Here is a 26,758-nt window from a genome sequence, read left to right as displayed (position 1 = left end):
TATGAGCCTGCTTCTTCCTCTCCCACTCCCCCTGCTTGTGTTCCCTCTCTCCCTGGCTGTCTCTATCTCTGTCAAATAAATAAATAAAATCTTAAAAAAAAAAAGTGTAAAGAAAAAACTTATTGTGGTATGAACAATCCACCCCATATGTATGCATTCATGTATCGTTATAAATAAAAATAAAGTTAGCTTTAAGAATTAAAAAACCAAGTTAGTAAAGGGTAACAGATTAAGAAATCTCTATACATGGCATGTCCTCCTTACCAGATGCTTTGCTCACCAGTGGGTCAACAAATGAAATGGAAAGAAAAAAATACAAATGCACACATGTACAGTCAAATGTCTACCATTGTTGAATGTAGATGGTGGGTATATTGGTAATTATGATCCCTTTTCTAAAATTAAATTTTGTGAATGTGGAAGTGCTTTCATGGTAAAATACTGGGAGAAAACAGATGATGTTGCTTATGTTTAATAAAAGTGATATCATTATCTAATATTTATAGACCCTATAGACTTCAAATTTCATTTTTAAACTCTGTTTCATTTAGTTTGAACTATGTCATCTTATGCATCTTTCCATGTGTATTTATAGTTTTAGTGTATATAATCTCTGATATTCAGTATGATGGGAATGCCTCCTAAGGTATCTGCATTCCCATAATCCAAATCCTTTTGATGAGAATAGACCTTCACTCTGTTAAAGAATGGGGAGGTGAATCTTCCATCATCGAGAAGATTGCTGTCATGGTTTTATTGAACTCTGGTGCTTTATACTAGTATCCTCTCTGTGATTATTTTTGAAGCATTGCACAAGTTTGTATGTTATCTCACAAATCTACACTGTAGACTTCTCAAGCAAGGATTCTTTTTAAGTCTTCCATACCTTATTTCCTCCCTGTGAATTAGAAAATACCAAGAATTTAGGCTGTATTGTATTGTTTTGGTTTTCATTGTTTTTTTAGAAAATCTCTAGGCACCCTTTTAAACTTAGTCAACAATCACTGGCTTGAAAGTTCCCTGAAAGAAGAAAATGCTGCCTTCTGGGTTCTTAGCACAGTGTCTTGCCTATAATGGGTGCTTAATAAATCCTGTTGGAATTTAATGGAAGAGGTGGCTCATATGCTTTGCATATGCTCTTTTACTATAACATCTTTGTATGGTATTTGTAAATCCTACCTTCTAAATATGCCCCAAGTTTCAGAAAGATTGTAGGTTAGGGTAATGAGTCAGGTGGCTAGGCTTTGTCCTAGAGGCTTATCTCAAATCTGCAGAGACGGTTTAAAGACACTGGAACAGAGATGTCATGATCAGTTGAGAAGAGCACGGGGAAGATCTTGGTCAGTGCTCCAAGTCGGCAGAATGAGAGAGCAGATTCTGTTCTAGGTATGTTGTTTTAGAGATCTCAGAACTAGGATCAGCCCTTCTTTCCCTTCTGCTTTCCTGTATTTTACAGTTAGATAGGTGACCATATTGTTGTTAATGAATATTTTTTCCTCTTCGGTGAAATAATTGAAAAGTCAGCCATTTGGCTCATTATTAAATTTTCTACTTAGTTTTCTATTTAATTCCTTTTTATGACACTCGGGGTCCTTCCATTTAAAAAACTACAATGAATGAAAGAGAAGAACAATGAAGCAGATAAACATGGATTAGTTGCCTTCTTTGGTAATGCTCAGAAAGAACCACATGCTTGTACCCTAATTAACAAATCTGAAGTGTGGTGGCAGTTTATAATTCAAACAGTATTGTCTATAGTCTTTTCATTCTATCAGGTTTTATAGGAAGATGGCACAAAGACTTGATGGTTATATTGTTACACAGATTTAGTTCTGTAAACTTAAAAAAATTGATTATCCTGGGGGCATTAAGAACTGTTTTTACTGATTGAATATTTTACTTGCATAAATGGTAGTTTTTATAAACAGCTGAACATTTTAGTGTTAGAATCTTAAAGTTCTTAAATTGTAAGCATAAATGTTTCATTTTGATTGTGAATTTTCATTCCCCACCGCAAATATCAAGAAGATAACATACAGAGTATCTTTCTTTTGGTACCAAGATGAAAAAGTTGCCATCTATACTCAAATCCCAAAAAAAATTCTGTCTTATTCTCTTTCTTTCTTTCTTTCTTTCTTTCTTTCTTTCTTTCTTTCTTTCTTTCTTTCTTTCTTTCTTTCGTGAATATCTGTTCTAAAATAATCAAATCAGTGGGGCTACTCTACTATCCTTACAGAGTCTAAGTTACACTATTTTCAGATGTAGAGATAGTTAACATAGCAGAAAATGTCATTGCTCAGGACATAAAATGTGAAGTAACATTTTATTTTAACTCTTCTAAAACCTCAATGGCTGGAGGATACCTGAGGGGCACTCTAATCTCCAATTTCTATTATTTTACAAATCAGGAGATCCAAACCACACACAGATCTAGTTGATATTTTCTCATCAACCAGAAATCCCATCTTCAGAATTCTCATTCAGTGATTTCTTCCAGCACAGTTTTATTGTTGCCTTGAGTATCTAGTGTTGGGTAGTGATTATGGGAGGGACTGCTAGTTGCCAATCATATCCTTTCTTCCTTTGTTCTTTAGTAACAGAACCCCAGTATTATTTAGGGCATCAGGGTACCTAGACAAAATACTGTAATTGCTAGCATGCTTACAACTAATATGACCATGTAACTAAGCTTTATCCAATGTAATATAAGCAGAAATGTTTGGAGGGACTTCTGAGCAGTCTCTTCAAGGATAGTTGATGTAGTTAGAAATTGTGCTTTCCAGTGCTCCACTCTACTTCCTTCTTTCCATTGCTGGGAATGCAGCTTGATGTCTGGAGCTCTAGAAGGTGGACCAAGAGGTGATCTTGATTAATGTAATGCTAGAGCAGTGAGGGGGGGAGTGAAAAAAGAAACCTAGGTTCTTAATTGATGACTGTGGAACTGCTCTATCAGCCCTAGATTGCTTATTAGGATTTTTTTTCCCCCTTGTGAGTGAGAAATGAACTTCTTTTTATTTTAAGCCATTATCATTTTGATTTTCTCTCACATGTAGTTGAACCAATTTGGATAGAGGAAAGTTTCAAATGAATGATAAAAATGTAGAATTTCGTCAGATTAAGGAGTCATTATAATAAGTACTGCATAATCCCAGAAAATCCCAAGGAAATTCATAATACTGGAAGAGTTACTTGATTTCTCTATAGCTCGTCTTTTTATTTGAAAAAGGGAGCAATGATAAAGTCCTTACTACTACTTCATATTGTAATAATGTAAAAGGTCTTGAAAAATGTAAAATACTGTTTATATGCAGTATATTATTTATTAAAAATATTCCCTTGATCTAAAGCAGAATTTCTAAACTGAAAGTCTGTGATTTCCTTGATATTTTATGAAAAATTGTATTTGAGCATACAGATTTTTTCAGAGTGGTGGTACTTTAAATCCTCAATAAAGTCTAGATATCAGAGACCATGTCCAGAATGGGATACTTATTTAGAGGGGGACCTCTTCTATTGTGGAGCAGCTAAAATAGAAGATTATCTTAAATCCTCTCTTCAACATCATAATCAACCTTTAATAGCAATCTCTGAATTTCTAAAATTGACAGATATTTCAAATTTTCATTTCAAACACCACTTCTTCCCCAAAGCACTTTTTTAAGTGTCAAGTAGGAAATAATCTTTTCCTTTTCTAAATTCCCAAAGGACTTTAATAAACACTCTCTTAAAATACTTACCTATAAGATTATATTTCTCTATGGGTCCTCAAATTCCTAGAAAGCAAGTATCAAGTCTAGACCTGCATTAAATCCCCACCCACTTATACATATGAGTTATTCAATAAATACTTAAATAATAAATTAATACCTGAAAACATTTGCTGATTTTAGTGTTGTATACAGTACTTTTTTTTTTTTTTTTTTGCATAACTCTGGTCTGAAAAGTAGTGAACTTCAGCCTCTAAAAGTAATTTAATAGGAAGGGCTTCGAATTGGATCCAGAGTTTAGCCATTACAACATGGCACAGAGAGGAAGCAGATGCTGATCCACAGTACATAGCTGAAATGAGATCTTGTCACTTGTCTTCTGTCCTAACCATCCAGATGACAATGGGAGATTTGTGCATGGGCTTGCCCAAAAAAGTTAGATTTTAAAAAAGATAAGCAATTTCTATTTAGGAGCTATCCATTGTTACCATATTATACATTCTGTGTAGTAGTTATAAAAGAAAGAAAAGTTAATTGAATGTTTCCTTTAGATACAAACTCAACTTTTTCATGTCATCCAAAAATATATTGGCAGTGCAAAATTCTACCAGTAAGAAAGCCATTTATTCTTGATTACATTGTATATGCTTATAGAAAATTTTGGTTTAATTAAACTTGTGTGCTTTTATTCAACTCATTTCATTTTTACTGGGGTATTGTAAGTTCTTAGATATTCCAGGAAAAGCCTATCTGGAGATTTTAGGAGCCTTAAGAACAATGCCCTATTTCCCTGCAAAATTTAGAATCAATTAGGAGACATACTTAGCAATCACACTAATAGAGATAAAAATACAACACTCATTTCAGATCAAGGGAAAATATAGCATAGATTTGTTGAAAGAGTGGCAATAATTCACTCCTGAATTCAAAACAGATTTATCTATCCAGTTATTTGCATACCTGGACAACTTTTATTGTTTCCGAAGGATGGGTTCTATGCTTTGTGATCAGAAAGCAGAACAGAAAGCACTTCTATTCTTTCTGAAGAAAGAATAGAAGAAGGAGATGAGTGCTTATGTCCCATTTCTTCTTCCAAACTCATGGGGACAAATCCAAGAGTATTATTCTGCCATTATCCCTTCAAAGGGGAACATGTGGCATGGGTAATAAATGCTTCCTTTTTTTACATATGTATTTCATTGTGTTTCTTTACTACTATTTGGTGTCATCATTTTTTTTTATCACCAATAATCCAAAAACTTTGATGGACACTCCTCTTCCCTTAATGAATCACATATAAAATCCTTAAATTGACATCTCAGATCCCTCTGAACTGGTTCCAGAGTATCGAAAATCTCCCCCCCATTGGTTGTATTCCCATAGCATTTGCACCTTCAAATGATATAGCTCATCGTTATGTCTGGAAAATACAGTTTGGTACATTTTCATAAATACTGTCAGTGGTTCTCACATTGACATATATAGTGAATAATTTAGTGCCTTGTGTTCATGAGTGTACACATATAACCCATATTGAAGGGATTTGGGAGTTGGAGTGGGTTTATTCTAATAAGATGCAAATGAACATTTTATCCCAGCACTATGGCATATAAAAATTTCACGTTTTCTATTATGTTGCTTTTAAAGGTAACTTCTTTAATACCATTTTTCTGATCTCGCCAACCATGTTGAATACCGAAGTGCCAAATTCTATTATTCTCTGTCTTATGACTCTCTTATTTCTTAATGAGCACTTACAAAATCTATAATTATTGAATTTACCTGTTGATTACTTATCTGTTGTCTTTCTCCCTCCCCAGAATATAAACTCTATAATTGTTGTCATCTGTTTGTCTGGCTCACCAACACTCAACACAGTGATTAGCACTTAATAAATAATAAATATGGGTTGAATGAATGAATCTTCTCAATTACTTACTATCCCACTGGTTCTCTCTCCCTCTCTCTCTGTTTCCATCCTACCAATAATCAATTGTTCTTTAAAGTAGAAATAGATGAAATAATTTTAAACTCTCCATTGGAATATCTTAAGTCAATACTGATAAAAAGTTGTTTATACAATGAAATATGATTATGAAGACAATTCATTAAATATCCCTATTTTATTTTTTTTACTTTTATATTTACTTATTGCAAATATATATGAATGTTTACTACATGGAATTTGATAGATGCTTAGAAAATATTGATTGCATTTATGGCAACATATTAGTTAATAACAGGAGAGCAATTTTGGGGTTTTATGGTAATTGTAGTTTTGTTGTTTTAGAGATTACCAAAATGTTTTCCAGAGTGGCTGTATCATTTTATGTTCCTGTCAGCAATGTGTGACTCATTTATTTTCTCTATATTCTCCCCAGCATTTAATGTTTCTTTTTTTCTAATTTTAGCTTTTCTGATAGGTGTGTATTATATCTCATTATGATTTTAGTTTGCATTTTCCTAATAGCTAATGAACATCCATTCATATTCTTATCTGTTTATCCTCCTCAGTGAAATGTCTGTTCATGGGGGGTTTCTTGCCCATTTTCTAACTGTATCTTTTCAATTGTTTAGTCCTACAGTTCTTCATATATTATAGATTCTAATCCTTTAATGAATATGTGGTTATATTTTATCTCAGGATATAGTTTGTGTTTTCATCTTCTTACCAAAGCATTTCTCAGAGCAAATGTTTTTTATCTGATAAGGTCCAGTTTATCAATTCTCCTTTTATTGACTATGCTGTTGGTATCAAATCTCAGAACTCTTTGCCCAGTCCTAGATCCTGAAGATTTTTTCTTAATGCTTTTTCTAAAAGATTTATGGTTTTATATTTTGTATTTAAGTTCTCTAAAACATTGAAAATATTTCCTGATGAAGCTTGTAGGGGTAGGGAAGCATGATAGGCAAAGGAAAGAATCTATTTGCATGAAGAGAAAAAAACAGCATGGAATTTTCAAGGAAGAGGGGAAAATCCTGATTGATGAATGTAACATAAAGCACAATCATCGGGCAAAGGCGAATATTAGAAAGGGAACTTTGTATGAATTTGTATTGTTTGGGTTTTACCAGGTAATTGATAGGGATCCACTGAAAGATTTTAAACAGGAGGATAATGTCTTTAGATTTCTATTTTGGAAAGGGCACTTTGACATCAGTGTGGAGAATGGATTTCAACCAGGGCTTTTCATTTTTTATTCGTTTCCAGGTGAAAAATGCTATAACAAAATAGAATGGTTTAGAGATCAATAAATGGCACAATTTAAAATGTCTAAAAGGAACACTTTGGCTCCTTAATATACAGTGCATTCTGCAAAGTTGAAAGTGATTCTACCCTGATTAGTGTAGCATTAGTAGATATGAAGAAGGATGTCTCATTATTCAACTTAAAACATTACTATGAAGAGTGATATCCAGGTTTATCCTGACAGATTCCCTTTTTCCCTTAAAAAGAAGTGGTTAATTTCATATTTTCCTGCCTATCTTCCTGTTTTCTGGAAATGATAAGAAATTTTCATGACTAGCTTGATGAGTTGTCATTGGCTTTGATTCCTGAGAAAACTTCAGAAACTTAGTATTTTTTGAATGGCACCCATTGCCACCACTCTGATGTTCTATGAGAGGGTTAAGTAAGTGGGTTGGGATCCTTTAAAAAGAAATTAGATGATTATTGAGGTTTGCAAATCCAGATACTTTGTAACTATCATTGCAAAAATTGATTAGTCAGGGTTCATCAATGTAACTAAAATGACCCGGGAGGAGGTTATTGGAGAACATGATACTTACACATTCTCAAAGTATTCTCCAATTGTTACTTACAAATTACGAAAGTAAAATGATACCTTTATATTTGTAAGAGAGGAGTCTGGTGATTAAATTTAATACTACCAATAATAGGACAAACTGACAATACCTACCCCCTAATGCAGTGCACTGAGAATACAATGTCACATGCAGAGAATATAGTAAATGATGATCATTTTGTATCAGGGTTAGATTTATTGGATTGGTTAATTGCTTTGTGGTTATGTAGATGAGAATCCTTGTTCTTTGGGAAAACACTATTTGGTGAATCATCACATTGTATACTTAAAGTATCTTACCATTTTATTTGTCCATTATACATCAGTAAAGCTGAAAAAGCATTATTTGGTGAATTCTTTGGAGAATTATTTAAGGGCAAAGTGCCAAGATATCTGCTACTTACTCTTAAACGATTCAGAAAAAAAAAATTAGTATAATAGTGAGAAGGAAAGAGGGAAAAGGAGAGGAGAGGGAATAAAAAGAGAAAACAAATATCAAAATGTTTACATTAGTTCTGAGTCATAATCATATGGGTATTCATTACACCATTCTTTCAACTTTACTGTAAGTTTGGAATTTTTCAAAAAAATTTTTGGCCAAAGGGGAATCCAGATAATCAGTTTTAAACTGAGTGTTCTATGTAATCTTGTCCAAAGTTATTACATTTTTTATGTTATTTTAGGTCAACCCTACCCAACAATTTTAAGGTTTAATACACTTGCTTTACTTTGTACCAACTTGTTTCAAAGTTACAAACTTAGAACCACTGGTTTACTCTGGGCAAACACACTGAGGAACATTTTCGGCTATGAACATGATTGGTAAGGAAAATATTGTCAACAAAGAAAAATAAATGTTCCGCATGATAAAATTTAGAAAACCCAAATCTGCCACATATTAAGTATGGGCCCTTGGACGACTCACTCAGCATCTTTAGTTCTCAGTGTCTTTATCTATGAAATGAAAGTAGTAAAGACACCTACCTCAGAGGGTTGTGGTGAAGATTAAAGTAGATAATCATTGGAAAATGCGTAACTGTTTCTGACACATAATAAGAACCTGAAATAATGATAGTCCATGTCAGAAAAAAAATACACATCTCTGGACAGACGTCATCCTTCTACATTTTGCACTGCTCAGAATTAAATCTGTAATATCATTCCCCCACCCACCCACCCACCAAAGCAGTAAGAAAATTTATTTTGAAATTGCAGAGACCCAACTAAATATATCACTTAGCCTGAGTTTGGATTTATACTGTAACATTTCATGTGATTATGTGGCTATATCATGTAGATTACCTAGATTCTGGATTCCTAGAGTTAAAGGTTGCTTTTGCTATATTTGTTGTTTGCAATATTTCTACATCATATTGACAAAGAGGGTAGCAGTGTATGAATTTAGACAGTGGTTTCCCTGAAAAGAACTTTTAAAATGTCTACTTAAAGAGAGTCTTGAATTCTGCCTTAATCTCTGATTCATGTTGTTCTAAAATTAAGCCCATTCCTCTGTATCTGGGATGCATTTAGGAAAAAAAGAAAAAAAAAAAAAACAGTAACCCATTTTCTCAAAGCATGTACGAAAGAAAGCAGGCATCTTATTCCTCTTTCACACTCCATGAAATGTTAAGAACAGACTTTGCTTAGTGTAATCAGTTATTCACTTTTCTTCTAATGTAACACTGTGGTAATCTTAGGAAATAAAGACCATTTTGGGTTTGGTTCTCTTTCTGTCAGTCTTACTTCTTGAACACCTTCTTCCTCATCTTGTTCCATCTGCAGCAGATCTAAGGGGAGATACTTTCTCTTTAAGAACAAAGGTGAACTGAGTCCCCCTCCTGTAAAAGCTTGCATAAGGCTTTTTGCAGTTGATGGAAGGGATGCCAACGAATAAAATGAAAAGCCCCTGTCATCTACCTAGCGCCTACACTCCCTGGAGCCAACAAAAGAGCTCAGCAGCAGAGCTGAAGAGTCTATAGGGCACTACATTAGTGATAAGCCTGATTATAAATAATAATGACCTTAGTGGATGATTAGAAATGCAGTAAACTTTTTCTGAGCCAGGCAAGATGATATAGGGGATACAATATAAATGCATAAAGTTTGTAAGGAAAGCAGATGCTGAGAGATTTTATTTCTCTCCCCAGTAATTTAAATGGACAATGTGCTCAGTAAATTTTTGTTGAATGAGTAAGTAAACAGGAGTTTTTAAAACTGATTTCCTAATGGAAGTCCATAAAGTAAAGCATATTTGCTTTTAATCCCAACTCTCTACTTAAACTCTATTTCAAGAATACGATCAGATTCCTGACATGGGAACATAGAAGAGGATGTCCATCTGTTCAGGGACAGAGAGATAGAAAGAAAACACATATATGAAATCACATGGAGCTCACCTAGCTAAAGAGTTGTCTTCTTTGGTTCCCATGGCAGGGTCCAGTGGGAAAGGATTATATATACTGGATTGAGATTAATTTTTATCTGTTCTATTTGGTTTTGTGAGAAGCAGGACAGGGAGGTGAGGGCCATATTAGGTACTTGTTAGGGTTTGCCTTTTTTAGTGACCATGCCTCTGGTTATTTGTTCTAAGGTCCTGCTTGTTTGCACTGATAGACTTGGAATTATAGTACTTTCTTGGTTTTGGAAGTAGCTTATTGTACTGAATATGGTAACTTTTGTGAAAGCATATTAAGAAGTCTAAAGTTACTTCCAAGGCAAAACAGTGTTTAGTATTGCTACTGCAGCTATACTTAGAACAACCCCATTTAAACTTGTTGGTTTTTAATCTCAGTTCTGAATTCTTAGGAATTCTAACTATGAGGATCCCACATGGTTCCCTTGGGTCAGGGTTTCTCAAAGGTGGCATTATTCACATATTGCGCCAGAGAATTTTTTTCAGAGTTGGCTATGCATTATAGGATAGTTGGCAGCATCCCTGGCTTCTACCCACTAGATGCCAGTAACATGCACCTACCCCCCTCCGTTGTGACAGTTAAAAACCAGTCTTTCAAAGCTTTCTCTCTTTGTTAAAAGGAAAATCAGAATCTTCTGAGTAAAAGGATTTTTTCTCTTTAGATGATAAGAAAATTTGGATGTGTTCTTTAGCCAATATAATAAGGATAAATCAGTTCTACCCCAAAAAGTAAATGAGAAATACCACTTACAAAATACTTTTTCTATAATTCGTCTCTCCCCCTTTCACTCTTTCTCTTTCTACACACCACAAACACACACAGAGGCATGCACATGCACACCTTAAATTAATAGACATTTTTTGCTAATGGTTACTCCACATGTCTGAGTAATTGGCAGCAGATAAATATTGAGGCATATTATATTTTTTATCTAGCTCCTGGGCCAATTTTATGTCATTGTGACATAATATTTAAAAATGGGCTATTTTTTTCCCCATAGACTGTTTTAATTTTGTGACCCTGGTCTCTGTGAGTCATTGTTACAGGAATCTGATTACTTCTTGGAAAACAAATAAGGCCACAGACTTTCTCATGTGGATCCATACTTTTGTCTTGCTCCTCAATTATTTTATTACTGGCTCCATTGCTTTTGATTGGAAAAGAAAGTCCAGTCAAGCTGCTTAGATTGTCATTCCAGTGGGTGCCCTGGGCAGTGATTTCTGAACCATTCATTCCTTTGAAATTTTGTTCTCAGCTGGAGAAATGTCACAGTTGTCTTAGCTTTTGACTCTGACTTTTAGTGAGTGAGGCAAGGAATAAGAAATAAGAACACTTTCTAGGAGAAACAATGAACAGTTGTATGCATATCAGGTGACTTACTGCTGAAGATTCCAAAACATTAAAAAATATTGATTAAGTTTCAACCTGTTGGGAAATTATTGCCATAACTTTCATTTTGCCCCTAGATTTGCTGAGGCTCAGAGCTGTATTTAACTTGCTGAATCTTGTATTATGGCCAGAAAGAGACCTCAGGAGCCCCATTCCCCAGGTTCTTATTAGCCTTGACAAGAGTGTTGTTAAAATTGCAGACTCCTCAGAGTCCCAAAGAGATGCAGTTTCTTGCAATTTCTATGCAAAGTCTAAAACAATCGCTATATATTTTGGCTTCTGAAATACATTCTGAGGTAATATATCAGGTTATACTATCTCTGTGAAGACAGTTTCTTTTGTTTATAGTTGCTAATCATTTTTCTTTTTCTCTTCCTTTTTGCTATATTTATTTTGACATTAATGTTGGCTTTGACCTTAAAGGAAAAAAAATATCAGACATTTTCCAGATTTAGGCTTTTATTATAAACCACTTCATATTTTAAATGGTATGTCTCAGGGGAGAAATGTATGAAGAAAATTGATGGAAGTTAGAAATTTTTAGTTAGTAATTATCACCTACCGTTAGAAACAAGTGCAAATCACATGATGTCAAAGTGAATCTATTACATATCATAATCAAAAATGAATCAAAGTAATTACCAGCCAAACAGGGACTGAATAGAACTTAAAACCAATTAAACTATTTATTTCGACTGTACCACTGAATAAACACGTTAGTGTTTTAATTTGCTCCTTTTTTCATTTACTTCAGCAATATGTTTGCTAATATGACTGAGATGCACAATTACTATTTGATTAACCTATTTTTGTCAGCACCTCACATGAGCTGTGTTAAGTAGATGTGCTAAAGTCTCAATAATAATGAGCCAGATAAAAATAACAAACATGAAATTTATGCCAGTCGTTTTACAACTTATGCCAAATTGCAACAATACTCAAGGAAATAAGGAAACAGGTTATCTTAGAGAAATTGGATTGAAAATACTTACAAAAGCATTCTGAACCAACAAAAAATTACTGAAAAGTAAAATTTTTAAAAAGTGTAAGTATACTGTTTCATCATCCTCCACTTTGTTTTATTATTATTAACTATTGATATTGAATCTCCTTGAGGCCTTCTATCTGATTTGGAATAACTGAGTTGTAATGGATATGAAAAGGTCTGGCAGGATGCATTTTACACGAGATCCTCTGTCTTTGGAGTGAGTTACTTTTCTGGTTATTGAGTAAGAGATCATAAAAGTGTCAATTTCCCCTTTATTCTCTAAGGCCAGTACCAAAACCCTAGGACAGTTTGGGTTATTTTGACCTTGTTGAAACACATTTTTCCACAAAAGTAAGGTAACTGATAATGTGAGGAGAAGCCCTTCCTTTCTTTACTTTCAAATAGTAGGAGCGGAAGAAAATTGGAATTCAGTTAAATACAAAAAGACTCTTTCCCCACAAAGTGTAGTACTCTGGCAGTTGGCTCATGAAGACAAACATCTACCTGGACTTTTGGCTTGTCATCCAGTTTTACTGTCAGGTAGACATAATTAGTATTATGAATTAGATATTAGAATTAGATAAAATTATTTTCTGCACAGCCTGTCTTTTTTCTTTCACACATTTATAATTTACTTACACTTCATAATAATGATGCTTTCTGTTCTCTAAAATAGCTGCTTATTAGCCAGTTTATCTTGGGACCCCAAAAGGTAGCAGAGGCCCCCACATTTGGGACAGGTTTTTTGTTTGTTTTTTGTTCAAGTGTACCTTTATTTTATTCCCATTATAATGGTTGCTGTTAGAAGTGTAAACTAATGGAGATCTACTTTCTAATTCTTAGAACAAATGAATGTTACACCCGTGAGAGCCCTCAAAGTTCTGGACCAAGCCCTATTATACAGATAAGAAAACTAAGGCTCAGAAAGGCAAAGTGTCATATTGTAGATCACCTGATTTTTATAAGGTGAGAATTACAACTCAGGTTTTCTGGCTCCCTAAATTCCCCTAGGCCCTTTATCACGCAGGCTCATTAGCTTCTAGCTGCTCTGTGTGTTTAGAACTTAAAATCACCACATGGGTGCCTTGATCACCTTTTAATGAGTGACACAAGAGATGAGTCTCCTTTCTCTCAATTGGAGTGTTTTACATCCCTAACTCAGATTTGCTTAACTGAGGTTAAATTTACATTAAAGAAAAGTCTTCAGGGGCTAGCAGGTAGCATATATGGGCAAAAGTGTAGTGGCACCATTTTGGTAAAGTGTTCTGTTTAAAAATGTTCACTTTCAGGGTGCCTGGGTGGCTCAGTCGGTTAAGGGTCTGCCTTCAGCTCAGGTCATGATCCCAGGGTCCTGGGATGGAGCCCCACATCAGGTCCCTGCTCAGCGGGGAGCCTGCTTCTCCCTTTCCTTCTGCTGCTCCCCTCCTTGTGCTCTCTTTCTCTCTCTCTGTCAAATAAATAAAATCTTTTAAAAAAATGTTCACATTCAAATACTAAAATCTCTACTTTGCCAAACCAAGCCTGTCCACAGGCTGCTACTCTGCAGCTCTTGACTGCATCACCATATGGACAAGTAATGAAGAGCATTCTTTCAGTTATGTAAGCACAATCAACATCGCAATTCCTTTTAGAATCCTTGGTGTCCCAAGTGCCATGCCAAACCCTCTGTTTGGAATGAGCTGGACTGCCAGTGCTCAAGAAGATGCATATCTTTGGGGACATAAAATGCCCCCATAGAGACCAGCTTTAGTCCAACTAGTATCCTGGAAATCTAGACCTGCAAAGAATATACAAATGCATGTCTCAAAAACTCCATAGGGGAAATGAGGCTGCAGCCTGTAACCTTCCTGGGAGCAGCAGAAAAAAAAAAAAAAAACAAAACACACACACACACACACACACACACACACACACACACACACACACAAAAAAAAAAAAACCCTCACAGACAAATCAAATCGCAGGACAAATCCACCATATGTACCAAACAATCAGTGCAGTTATGTTCTATAGTTGAGGAATTACATAAATTGCCCATAGGGAAGGAAACCTTGATCTCTACCCCTCCCTTGAAATCTATAAACAGCTGTGTGAGTCTCTATTTTTGAAAGGTTGAACACATTTGATCAGGGAACCAACTTGATTTCCTAATCAGGTTCAATGTGAGCAGAGCCAGTTAGAGATGTGTGTGATTCTCCCAGTGTGCGTCTTTGATTCATGCGCTAATTATGTCGATCCTTTGGGGAACACAGCCGCGAAGCTGGGTCCTCCTTGATTAATGCTGGCTGAGAGCCATGCAGCACGCAGCGGAGAGCAGTTCAGCATCTCTAGTCCCAGCTGAGAATATGGTCCCATTATCTCCCAGCTGCCTAAGCAATCCATAAGGGCCTGTTCTGCGTGGATGATCAGTGTAGTGGAAGCAGGGACTTGCTGAGAGCTGAAATCTCTGTTTGATTTGCTGTAACATGTAAAGCGAAACTGGGACATTTTACTTTACAGTCTGTAAGTATCAGGTTTTTTTCCCCCTCTTTCTCCCTACAGCTCCATGTGAATGTGACTTTGCAAGCTGCATTTGATTTGCTATTCCATCGCTCTTTGTTGAATCAAGCTGGTGAGACAGGGTGTAATCTGTTTAGAGCTTGCTGTTTCTGTCAGATCTCTTTTATAATTTATTCATACAGGAAAATAAGAGACCTCTCAGAATGCTTTTATAGAAGTTAAAAATTATTGGTTTTATTTTTAATTTGGAAGCATGGGTGCGTTGTCTGTTGTGCTCAGGATGGTTAGAGCTTATGTTTATCTTCTGTATCTCTGGCCATTGCAAGAAAAATGTAAGTAAAAGTAATGTATATGTAAGAGATCATCTCACATGCACTTCTATATAAAAGAAGCGTGTGTCATTATTTCCAGAATTTGTTTAAGGTAGTTTATTTTGCGGCTCTCTGCTGCCACTAAGAAAGGCAGAAACAGGAAAGTTTCTCTTGTTTTTCAGTTGCATGCTGTTTAGAAACTTTGCCAGGGGTTGGGGGTGGGAGTGATATATTAGGAATATTTACACACATAAATTGCGTATCTCCTTTTTCATGCTGAGGATCAGTGTTTCAAAATAAGAGTCTATGTTTTAGCTGTTTTGCTTTTGAAAGTGCCACTTTTTATGAAGTAATGTTAATTAAAAACCAAAAAAAAAAAAAAGAATTTCAAATCTGAGTTCATTTATCTTTCATGTGTCTCCAAATGCAGTCTATCAAATTAATATTTGTTATCCATGCAAAGATGAATTGATCATGAAAATGATATTGGAAATTAATATCGTTGATAATGTTTGCATGGTGTCTCTCAAATGATCGATGGCTTAGTGAAATTAAAGATTGTTATCACTATGGAAAGGGATATGTGAATTTTTTTGTCTGGGTTTCCCTAACCTAAATATAGAACACACTTTTCTTCCTGGATTGAACATAGAACAATTGAGCTGTTGTAAGAATAGAATTTGAATATAAGAGGCTTGCACTGCTTGAACCAATGGCTAGAGCTGATGTGGACCAAAACAAAGTTGACATCATTCATACCTGGAAAGGGGAATCAAAGTGCCCTCAATGAGTTTGAGACCATGGAACCAGAGGATCCTGTAATTTCCAGAGTGGAAATACTATTTTCCTGAATAGACAGTAAGTCTCAGAGCAGAGAAAAACCACAGGCTGTGAAGTATGAAAGTGTCTCACTGGTGGGGACAGAGTATGTTCCCATTAGATTTGGTTGATAGGAACGATACAAGAGAGAAAAGACTCAAAATAGATGGTTGTCTACATGAGCACAGGCATTTTCAGGGCTTGAGGTTTGGAGGGAAAATGTAACAAGCCAATAAAGGACGCTTAACATCTGGCCAGATGGAGCAAAAGGGGAATGGCTGCGTTAACCTCTGGGTAGTGAACAGTCAGTCCCAAGGCTGTCCTTGCAAAGAAGTCTGTTTCCTGGCGGGGGGGGGGGGGGGGTGGTTAAGTTGTGAATCACTGAAATCTAAAATGCAGGCAAGAGGTTTTGATGGTTACATTTCCCCTAAACAAAAGAATGGCATCATGCCTTCTTCTAAAATTGAGCTGACTTTTGTAAGTGATGGTTACTGAGGAAGCCTCAGCTATATTTAACAAAACAAAAACGAAAACAAAAATTGTTGGTCTTTTTCTAACTAGTGCAAGAATATGATCTTGCAAAGATGTTGCCTTGTTTAAAATTATAAGAAGAGAAGGTAGTCCTGATTTTGTGTGTGTGTGTGTGTGTGTGTGTGTGTGTGTGTGTGTGTGTGTAGTGGGAATTTTTGCCGTTTGTAGAGAAGTATTTTCCTGAAGTACTTAAGTATGATTTTTACTTTCCATTCAAACATTTAGAAATTTCATCTCCTATGATATTAAACATTTTTGTGGCTGGTCACCACAAAGCTTTAAGAGGTTTTGCAAGACTTATAGTGTGCTTCCGTTACTTTAGAAATGTTTTATTTTCTAAAAATTGGGACACTCTCTCCCGAGTTGTGTTTAATCTGTAGAAAAGGGGATTGCTCCACGCGTTAGTTTAGTGTCTGGTCACTTGACAGATGGGGAAGTCAGATGGGTGTTAAATATGCCTTGTAAGAGGTGCTTTTAAAGCCCTGGTGATTTAATTGGTCTTCAAAATAAATGTAAAATGTTATGAGATAATAAAGGAAAAGTCTTACATTTTATATGTAAAGATAGTATGTTTCTGTATGTGTTTGCATGCATAAAAATCTACCCAACAGCCTGGTAGATAGTATCTACTATCTGCAGTATCTGACTGCAGTATCCCCTCAACATCGAGAAGGTGCTGAGGTTGAACCAAGTGGAAGAAATCCTGACACGAGGCACATGAGTAGAAAGTAGAGCCCCTGGCAGTGTGTGCTTTGAGCCCCTGGCAAGTGTTTTTTCTGTCCCCAAAGGGGACACAGCTAAACACAAAGAGGACTTCACAGCATCCTCAGCAGCAGTTGTAAGCCGGTCTTCCTTGCTCACAAACTGCACTCCAGCCCTCTGTGACAGGTTGGGTTGGCAAAAATGTGAGGTGCAGATTGAAGCTCTATGAACTACCTCTAAAATAATTTCAAAGTAAATATGATGGAACAAAAAAATGAATTTAATAACCCTGAAAATTTGAGCAGATTTTAAATGTTAGCAAGCCTTGACAGTTACATACTTTCAAAGTATCCACTCAATGAATTATCCATAGTAATGGTGGAAGCTTGAGCTCTTTCAAATTGCTGTGCAAGCTCTAACAAGCTACTTTACCTCTCTGTGCCTCAGTATTCCCCTGTAAATTTAAGTCTGATTTCCAGGATACTTCCTGGGTTAGGAAAGTCTGTGATCTCATGACACTTCATTTTAACTTCTCACTAACTCCTGGAAATCCCTTCAAATTGCCCAGGGACTGAGTGAAATGTGATTTAATTGTCATCTGAAGCAAAGTGTTACTAAGATTCTTTATTTTCTTCCTTTCTCTTCCCTCTCTTTCTCTCTCCTTTCCCTATTCCCTTCCTTTCTTCCTTCTTTCCTTCTTCTCTTTATCCCTACTCCCTCCCTCTCTACCCTTGTCCCCAGTTACCTCTCCCCCTTTTTTATTGTGAGCTGTTCTAAAAATCAAGCAGAAACAAAGTTGGAAATGTCTGTTCTTTTGATCTGTTTGTTTGCTGCCTTCTCTTATGAGAGATCATCAAGGTATAAATAAGGTATCTAATGATGTTCTGCTCTGTTGTGTATAAATTCACTTAATCCTGGACATAGTTTGCAGAAGGGACCTGAAAGTCATGGATGTGTATATATGTGTGTATAGATTGTTCATATTAATTTTGAAAGTAAGAGAATAGTTTATCTTATATTCTAAACTCCAGCTGACTAAAGAGGATTTATCCAAGTATATTAAACTAACAATATTTACTTCAAAAATAAAACAAAAAAATTCACAACTGAGTGAATACTTCAATGTAACAGGATACTAAAGAGCTTCATTAAAAAAAAAAATTAAGATGTACCAAAGGATTTTTGTTTTTCCCCAAGAAATGACAGTTTTATTTAATAGTATGGAAAAGAAACGCCATAAGTGATTTCATTAAGAAATAGAGCTGACCCTTAAACAACCCAGGTGTTAGAGGCTCTGATCCTCTGTACAGTCAAAAATCTGTGTATAACTTTTGACACCCCAATAACTTAATTACTAATAACCTAATGTTGACCAGAAGCCTTACAGATAACATAAACAGTTGATTAACACATATTTCGTATATGTCCCTGCACAGTTGAAAATTACCTGTAAACTTTTGACTCCCTAAAAACTGAACTTTCAATAGCCTACTGCTGACCAGAAACCTTCTTGATAACATAACAGTTGATTAACACATTTTATGTTATATGTATTATATATTGTATTCTTTTTTTTTTAAGATTTTATGTATTTATTTGACAGAGAGAGAGCACAAGTAGGCGGAGTGGCAGGCAAGGGGAGAGGGAGAGGCAGGCTCCCCGCTGAGCAGAAAGCCAGACATGGGGCTCCATCCCAGGACCATGGGATCATGACCTGAGCTGAAGGCAGACTCTTAACCGACTGAGCCACCAGGCACCCCTATATACTGTATTCTTAAAATAAAGTTAGCTAGAAAAAAGAACATGTTTTTAAGAAAATCATAAGGAAGAGAGAATACATTTACAGGACTATATTCTATTTATAAAAAATATAAAAACACCTGTAAAGGGACCCATGCAGTTCAATTTTCTTCAGGGATCAACTGTATATACCTGACACCATAAACAAGTGACCAACTTTGTGGAATTTAAGTCAGATAAAAAAAAAAGTCATGGAAAATGTTCTTTATGGCACTCTTTCTGTGATCTCAGACTGTTCATTGCTAGTGAAGACTCTCAGTTAAAAACTACAAACTACAGATTTACTAAACTCACCACTAATGGTGTTTGGGATTCTTGATGTGCTCAAACCAAATTGCAGGTAAATTTCCTTTGTGTGTCTTTACTACAAGTACTAGAAGAAGCTAAATTAATTTCAGAATTGATATTTGTAGTACAAAGATGGCAGTGTTTTTTGCTTCTTTCACTATTAAATGAAATAAAAATACACATTGGCCGGATAGCTGGAATAATTACAGACTAATATCCTTCTTAACAGTGGACAATATTTATATATATTTTTAACAACTAGTGTAGTTAAAGATGGATGATAAGTGGGTGCGCATTTGATGATGGTAATAGCTTGGATTGGCTCCACTTCTTATTCCAGAACAGGGTAGTATTATAGCAGCTTTTAAACAGAAGTTGGAATATTAATTTTTCCCTCATTTTACCATTAGGAAATCTCTGTATATATGGCTTCCTATTCTTGAGTTTGAATGTTAATGTTATTACGTATTGAGCTTGTAGACTATATTTGATGTGATCCATGCAGAGTATAAAATTAATTTTCCAAATCTCATAATATTAGGTAGATAGCCTGGCTTTTCAGGCAGCAGGCCCTGTTGTAAGTAGAATCAGTAACGTGAAATAATTCCTCTATTTTATAGTCGTGCATTCTTCTATGACCAAAATGATTTGTACTTATGGATATTTCTATGCAAAAAATATAATGATGACAGATAGGCTTGATAATTTGTGGCTTTCACACCCTTGATTATAAAGTTACAGGCAGCTCCAGGGGCACTGCTTTTGGTTTTAAACCAGTGCTTCTGATGACTTGAGATGTTCAATTCAATATCACTTAGTTAATAGCTCCAGTGGTTTATCAGACTGTTTTATTGTGTAGTTAAAAAGGTAGAGTTGTAAATTGGATTTAGACATGGCTCTGGGTTTTGTACATGGTTTCACATGTCTTCACCTATATTCCAAAGTCGGAATAAGAGTCCTTCCGCATATTAGCATGAAATCTCTCTGTTGTTTCAAGGAAGGAACAGGATGATTTAATACTGAGCGGAGCTATTCAGAAAGAACTGCAAAGGAATAAAGTATTTCTATGGTTAGATATAAAATGCAGGGCTACAGATTCCGAGGATATGACAGAATTTAGAGAAGCTGTCTGTGCCAGGCAGTTGGCAAAGGGGACTAAAGGAGACAGATTTAAGTCTCGCCAGAAGGAAACCCTATATCAAGGGATAGAAATGTGAGTGCCCTGGAAAAAAAAGATGTAAATAAGGAAGTTGAGGAATGAGTGTATTGTAGTTGAAAGAGATGTAGCTTTCCTACACAGGAAAATGGGGTAAGGGAATGAAACATACTGAGTTTAAGGACACCGGGACTAATTCCAAAATAGTTGGCTTAGGTATTGTGAAGTCACTGTGCAGATTTTTAAGAAATTTACTCCAATGAAGAGATACAGAGAAAAAAGAATGCTCTTGGCTTCTTTAATGTACTGCCCTAACAAGCTTTAAAAATATAATTATCTTGAATTGTATCTTTACAATTTAGTGAAAGAAGCAAAATGGTATCTTACGGTACCAGAGGTAGACTGTCTTATTTTAATGAAGATATTTGCAGTAGTGTATATGGATAGTGTGTTTAGTATGGTAGATGTTGGTACACAGGCGTATATGCAAATATTGTAGCTGTTCATATAGTTGGTAGTTAATTGCCTTGATCCTTCTCCCAATGTCTGTGTTTATGATCTCCTGCTCCGAAGACATATCCACACACCATTTATCTGTGTTATCCTACGTTTTCTCAGGACATGGGATAGATGCCTGAGTTCCAGGAGGTCAGTTTTATTAAATCCCTTTGACTGCCCAGGAGGTAAATTTAAAGTTCTTACTGTAGGGTGTAATACTCCACAATACTGAATGACTTGTTGAAATCATTTCACTTCACTTTTCTTCTACTGAGCATTGTGTTGAGATTAATATATTTACGTCTTCTAGACATTCAGATAAATACCTTTATTTACTAGACATGACCTCTAAATGAGTCATGTCACTAATTATACACAGTCATGTGCAAGAACTTTCCTTCCAAGCAGCTTAGAATTAAATGGATTTGTGCGTCTTTCAGATTGGTAGAGTTGCTCACACACAGGCATCATGCTTGACACCAGAGGGGGAAACAACCGCCATCTCCCAGAAGAGAGCAAATTATGTGTTCAAACATGGTCTCTGGCATCTTTATGATGTGTGTGCTAAGTGTGAATCTGGTAATTTAGGGTGTTTGACTCCTCCTCCCATCCAGCTGTCTGGCTGTTGCTCAGAGAGAACAGCAGCAGATTTAGACTGACACAGTCCTTCCCTGGAGTCCCCCTCTCCCTCTCCCTGCAGGAATCCACAAGGGTATTAGTTGATTGCTGTTGTTAACCTCTCTTGTAGTATTATATTTCCTGTTGAAAGTACCTTGTGTGGCCTGTGAGTACATTTAAGAAATATGAAACTTTAAAAATGACTTTACTTTTAAACCTTCTTACCTGAGTTATTAGGAGAAAAACAGTTTGTCAGGCTAACTGGTATGTGTGTATGTATATATATCTAAGCTAAAATCTTTGTGAATCTTTATGTTCATCAAGAGCCATGGTTGAATGATAACTTTGGTTTTAGTGGTATTTTTTTTTCCAAATCATTTTCATATCCTGTGACTGATATTCAAGATGTTTATGTAAAGTGATAGAGCAAAATATTTCTCACCTGAGAAACATTTTTGAGTATACGACAGTTTCAATCTCAAAGTAATCTAGAAGGTAGAGATAGGAACATGTTTGAAAGTCTGGCGAAGGTTCTGATAATTCCACCTAAATAACTGTTTTAATAAACTTTGGACTTCACATGGGAGTTTTTCCCAAAGTGTGAAGCAGATACCTCGGGTGGAATATGTTGTAAATATAGGTAATATCTAGTAGATATTTTTAATGAACATGTTAATGGAAAAATATGTAACTTGTTAATAAAATACATTATTTTACAGATACAGTTGCTTAGGACAAGGCTAAGATATTTAAAAATTTTTTTTTTTTTTTTTGGGTAAGCAGTTTTAGAACTCAGTCTTGAATATAGCAGACCTTGTCTTATGCAAGTGATAGGTTATTTCGTGTGTGTTCAAGGATGGCCAGCCTAGCAAACAAGGAGACAGGGACTTGAAATCATGGGATTTCCAGTCTGGAAGTTATCTACAGATTGTCTCGTCTGACTCTCTTCTAATGGGCTTGGATGCTTACCCAAGATAAAATGGCTGTCTGGTAGTATGACTAGGAAGGGAGCCTAGTGTTTCCAGAGCCCCATATGGTGTTCTTTCCCTGACAGGAGACTCACTCTTGAGTTTCTCTTGAGATTTTATGCACATTTCATGATGTAGGAACTCTGAGAGCCAGAGAATCCAAAAGCAAAGACCTGTAGAAGCCAGACTGAAAACATGAATGAGTGAAGTAGACCAGGTGTCAGAAAATAAGGAATCCACAGGGTCATGTCAAAATAGCACATAAGTGTTCCACCCACATGCTGTCAATATATAGGACTGTGAGCCCAGCTTTTCCACATGTCAGAAATTTTAAATATTATTTATTTTTTAAATGTTTGAAGCCAAAACACATCTATCAGATCCATACCCATCCACTTTCCATCCTCTGTTACAAGGTATTGGAAAGACTACTCACTGATAGGGGAGAAAACATGAGCTTTTATAGCATGTGGTGGCATGCAGTCTACCTAAAAGATGGAAAGTGCATTAGCAATGCATTCTATGTACTTTTAGGGAGGAATTTAGGAGGAGGACAGAGCAAAGCATATCGGGATTCCTGTAAAGCTTGTTTTAAACTCTGCCAGGTCTCATGAATTGTCAGTTTGTAGGGGTTGAATTTAAGAACTTGTATTTTACTGATAAGAGGACGAAGTAGATCACACAGAATTCAATAAATAAATATATTTTGCTATACCTGAGTAATTTAGTTTAATACGTTCCAATTGTAGTTACTGGTTTTACTAACACATAGTATTTTTATTTGATTTTTATTTGGCACTAGAGTTGCCAAATGGAATTTATACTGCTTTAAAAGTGATAGGTTCATTATTTCTTTCTTTCTTTCTTTCTTTCTTTCTTTCTTTCTTTCTTTCTTTCTTTCTTTTTTTTTTTTTTTTGTTTTAACTTTCTATAGACTCTCACTGAGCATGTATCTAATCAGGCAAGTAGAAGAAATCAGACATTTTGATCACATTTGAGGGACAAAATGATGGTCTCCTTTCTGCTTGTTTTGACTTCAAGACACAGCCTATATGCTATCTAGTTTTACGCAAGATATTTCAGAAGTTATATCTGGTAAAGGAAGAAGGAGCATATGCTTTGATGTTTAGGCATAGACATTTTCCTGTCAGACCTGTGTAGCTGACAGAATTAGCAGGTTGGGTCCACCTTCAGGACTGCTGACCTACATCCATTCATTCATTTAAAAATTATTAATTAAATGTTAGCTAGTTACCTCACCCTCTTCTAGGGTGTAGGGATACAGCACTGAAGAAAATAACTAAAAAATTGTTGCCCTTATCAAACTAAATGCATTCTAATTGGGCATCTATCTGTGAAGAAGAGGGAAGGACATGTTCTGTAGGCCACCTGGGGACGTATGGCAGCTCTTCTCTCTCTCAGCCTCCACTGCTTCCTGTAGCTCCTGTGGCTCTTTGCTCCAGCTAAAGTCCTGTGTTCTTGAAGTTGATCCTATACAGGCCACATGAGGTGGACAAACAAAACAATTTTCCAGATGTTTTTGTGGACCCAGAATTTGGTTGGCCTAAAATAAGTGAGTAATTGGGGCAATCTTTTTGCTTGTTTGTTTATGACTAGGTTTTTGTGATTAAGCCACCAAGTGACCGAGGCAGCCCTCCCTCTCTCTTTGCTTCTAAGAGGAAAGCTGGACCTCTACCTAAGCAACAGGTCACTCACAGACGCTTTCCTTTCCGCCCGCTTTAAAAGATTGAGCTGAGCAAGGGAACTAATTTGAAACCTATTTATAACCCTGTTTATACCCTCAGTGTGGGTATAGCCATCCCTCCCTAGGATGTGTTCTTAAGTAGAGTTGAATTAATATGTGGGGAAACATTTTGAGCTTTTTGGAACAAGGTGTTTTATAACTGCAAAGTGCTGTTAGTATTAAAGATAATAATTTGTAAGTAAATATTATAGCAACTAAGTGCAAAGGGGCTCTTAGTACACTCTTTCATTTCAATGTGTAAAAAGAAAATTGGTACTAAAATATATAGTGTCTGTCTGCCTTGTAATTTCTTTCCCAAAGGCTATTGACTTCTCTTTGCCGTCTAACTTCCCTTTGGGTAACACAGGAGCTTACCTAAGTTTTGAAGTAGCCAGTTAGAGGCATTTACTGAGTAGATGACAGTTTTGTCTTTTTTTCTGATTTCTGAGGGCTGAAAACTCTGCAGTGAATAGTTGTGGGGGTGTCTGATGTCATTTTTGTCAGAGGTATAAAAGTGGTAGTGCCTTTTGCCAGAGAGCTGGCTCTGAGCTTTCGTAAAGTGGTCTGGACCCCCTCCCAGGAAACTGTGAGTGGGATGGTTGTTAATATTCAGAGCCTTCAGGCTCAATGGCTTTCTAACTCTACTCCCTCATTTAAACACAGAGCAGTCAAGGGTTTATTTCACTGTTAATAGACAGGCATATCATCTGTTGACATAACTGGGTTTGGTAAGCGTCTGATTTCCCTAAGCAGCTAGTATATATACTGGCCAGTTCAAAGTGTATTCCTTTACCCACCATCACAGTACAAGCTCTTTGCCTTTTATAGTTTAGAAATAGTTTTTAAATTTTTAATTTTAATTTTTTTAAATTTTTACATGTTTAATTTGTTTCTGGTTTTTTAAAAAGTTCCAGTATAGTTAACATACAGTGTTAAATTAATTTCAGCTGTACAATATAGTGATTCAATAATTCTATACATTAGTCAGTGCTCATTATGATAAGTATGCTCTTAATCCCCTTCACCTATTTCACCCCACCCCCACCCCTCTAGGAATCATGTTTGTAGAAACACTGCGTTCTTACTCAGAGTTACAGCATACCTCAGCATTAAATTGATACACTATTTTAATGTTAAAGATCTATACTCAGTATTAACAAGGTTGTTGCATTTTCCACAGAGACTCTAACAGATGATGTAGTCTTAAATATCAATTGATTTAGAATATCTCTTAACCTGACATCAATATTAAAGCTTTAGCAAAGCTCTCACATGAGAGATCTGATGTGTTGAACTTTTAATTAATTTAGCAATACAGTATGTATTGTGTTATATTACATTATTTTCTCATGTTAATATTACTTAATAGCCATTAGTAATAAGAAATATGTTATTTCAGTGGTCCAAGAGTCCAAATAGTAGATAATGTCACTGGTGGGAAAATGGTCAACAGTACTTCTCAAACATTAATGTATGAAAATACAGATTCTGATTTAGTGGGACTACAATGAGGCTTGAGATTCTGAATTTATAATTAACTCTAAGATGATGTTCAGGTTGGGGGTGTGTATCACACCACACGGGAGAAATATGAGTAAAGACCAGTTTGAATCCCCTTTTGAGCACACATTGAATTTTATAAAACAAGGAATTCTTTCTTGGGCATCTTTTTTTCAACTTTTTCTCGCTGTATTATTATTTGAATTCTGAAAAATATACTAGATCAACTGTTCTATCAGGCTGTCAAGTTAGAAGTTGGTGTCTCATTTTATATTTTACTGCTTTATGCCCTCAATCTTTTGCCTTCTATGCTAAATTGATCTGGTAGATCTTTGCCTGACACCCAAGTCTTATGGTTAGTTATTTAAAGGCATGTAAATTAAAAAAAAATTTTAATGCTGTAACTAGGAGAGATGCTTTCTCCAGAATCATAGGAATTGAGATGTGTACTAGAGATAGGACAGATAAGCTCGTATGAAATATTCTGAAGTTTTATGAATAATATTATTGTTTGTTTCTCTTTTATTCTTCAGTTTATGAAAGTGAAATGTGGGCTTTTCTAATATATGCATGCTCTAGTTTCCTATACAGTGTTTATTTCCCCTTGGTAACATTGCATATTATGTTGCTGCTAGTCATGACAACTGTTGGGGACGTGAGAGTCCTTTCTTTTTTAAACTTTTCTCCATTTGTGACATGATGACAGCTGTCATGGGAATGGGGGAAGATAGAGCAATTTTTCAGAGTCCGTCAAATGAAAGTACATTTATTGCTGTAACTTAATGAAAGTTGCTTCACTGTGACATGTGTCAGAGTCTTTGTGATGCAAGTGTGGAAGGATCTTTTCTGAAAGATTTATGCCTCAAGTCGGGATTTGAGCTGAAAGGACACGACCTTGGCTTTGAACTTACAGAAGGCTACCCCTGTAATAAAATCCAGAGTCAGTATGAAAAGTCAGGAAGGTAAAGAATAAACAACAGCACAGGACTTCTTTCCAAGAGGTCCATTTATCATGAGCAG

General features: G+C 35.7%; 1 protein-coding gene across 7 annotated transcripts in view; it reads left to right on the top strand.

The window, feature by feature from the left end:
* Window positions 1-26,758, top strand: part of CNTN4 (contactin 4) — an 877,388-nt gene that overhangs the window by 362,684 nt on the left and 487,946 nt on the right. Inside the window, exon 1 of one of the 7 annotated variants that reach the window (XM_045808108.2) lies at window positions 14,458-14,806. The exons of the other annotated variants lie outside the window; for them this stretch is intronic. The gene's annotated coding sequence lies outside the window, so the exon portion shown is untranslated. Of the gene's footprint in view, window positions 1-14,457; window positions 14,807-26,758 lie in introns of those variants that run through there. 7 annotated transcript variants of the gene reach the window in all.

Source organism: Ursus americanus, chromosome 14 (genome assembly GCF_024610735.1).
Source record: "Ursus americanus isolate L20-20 chromosome 14, mUrsAme1.1.p, whole genome shotgun sequence".
NCBI lineage: Eukaryota > Metazoa > Chordata > Mammalia > Carnivora > Ursidae > Ursus > Ursus americanus.
The sequence above is the reverse complement of the archived record's forward strand: the minus strand, read 5'-3'. Positions and strand labels throughout refer to the sequence as shown.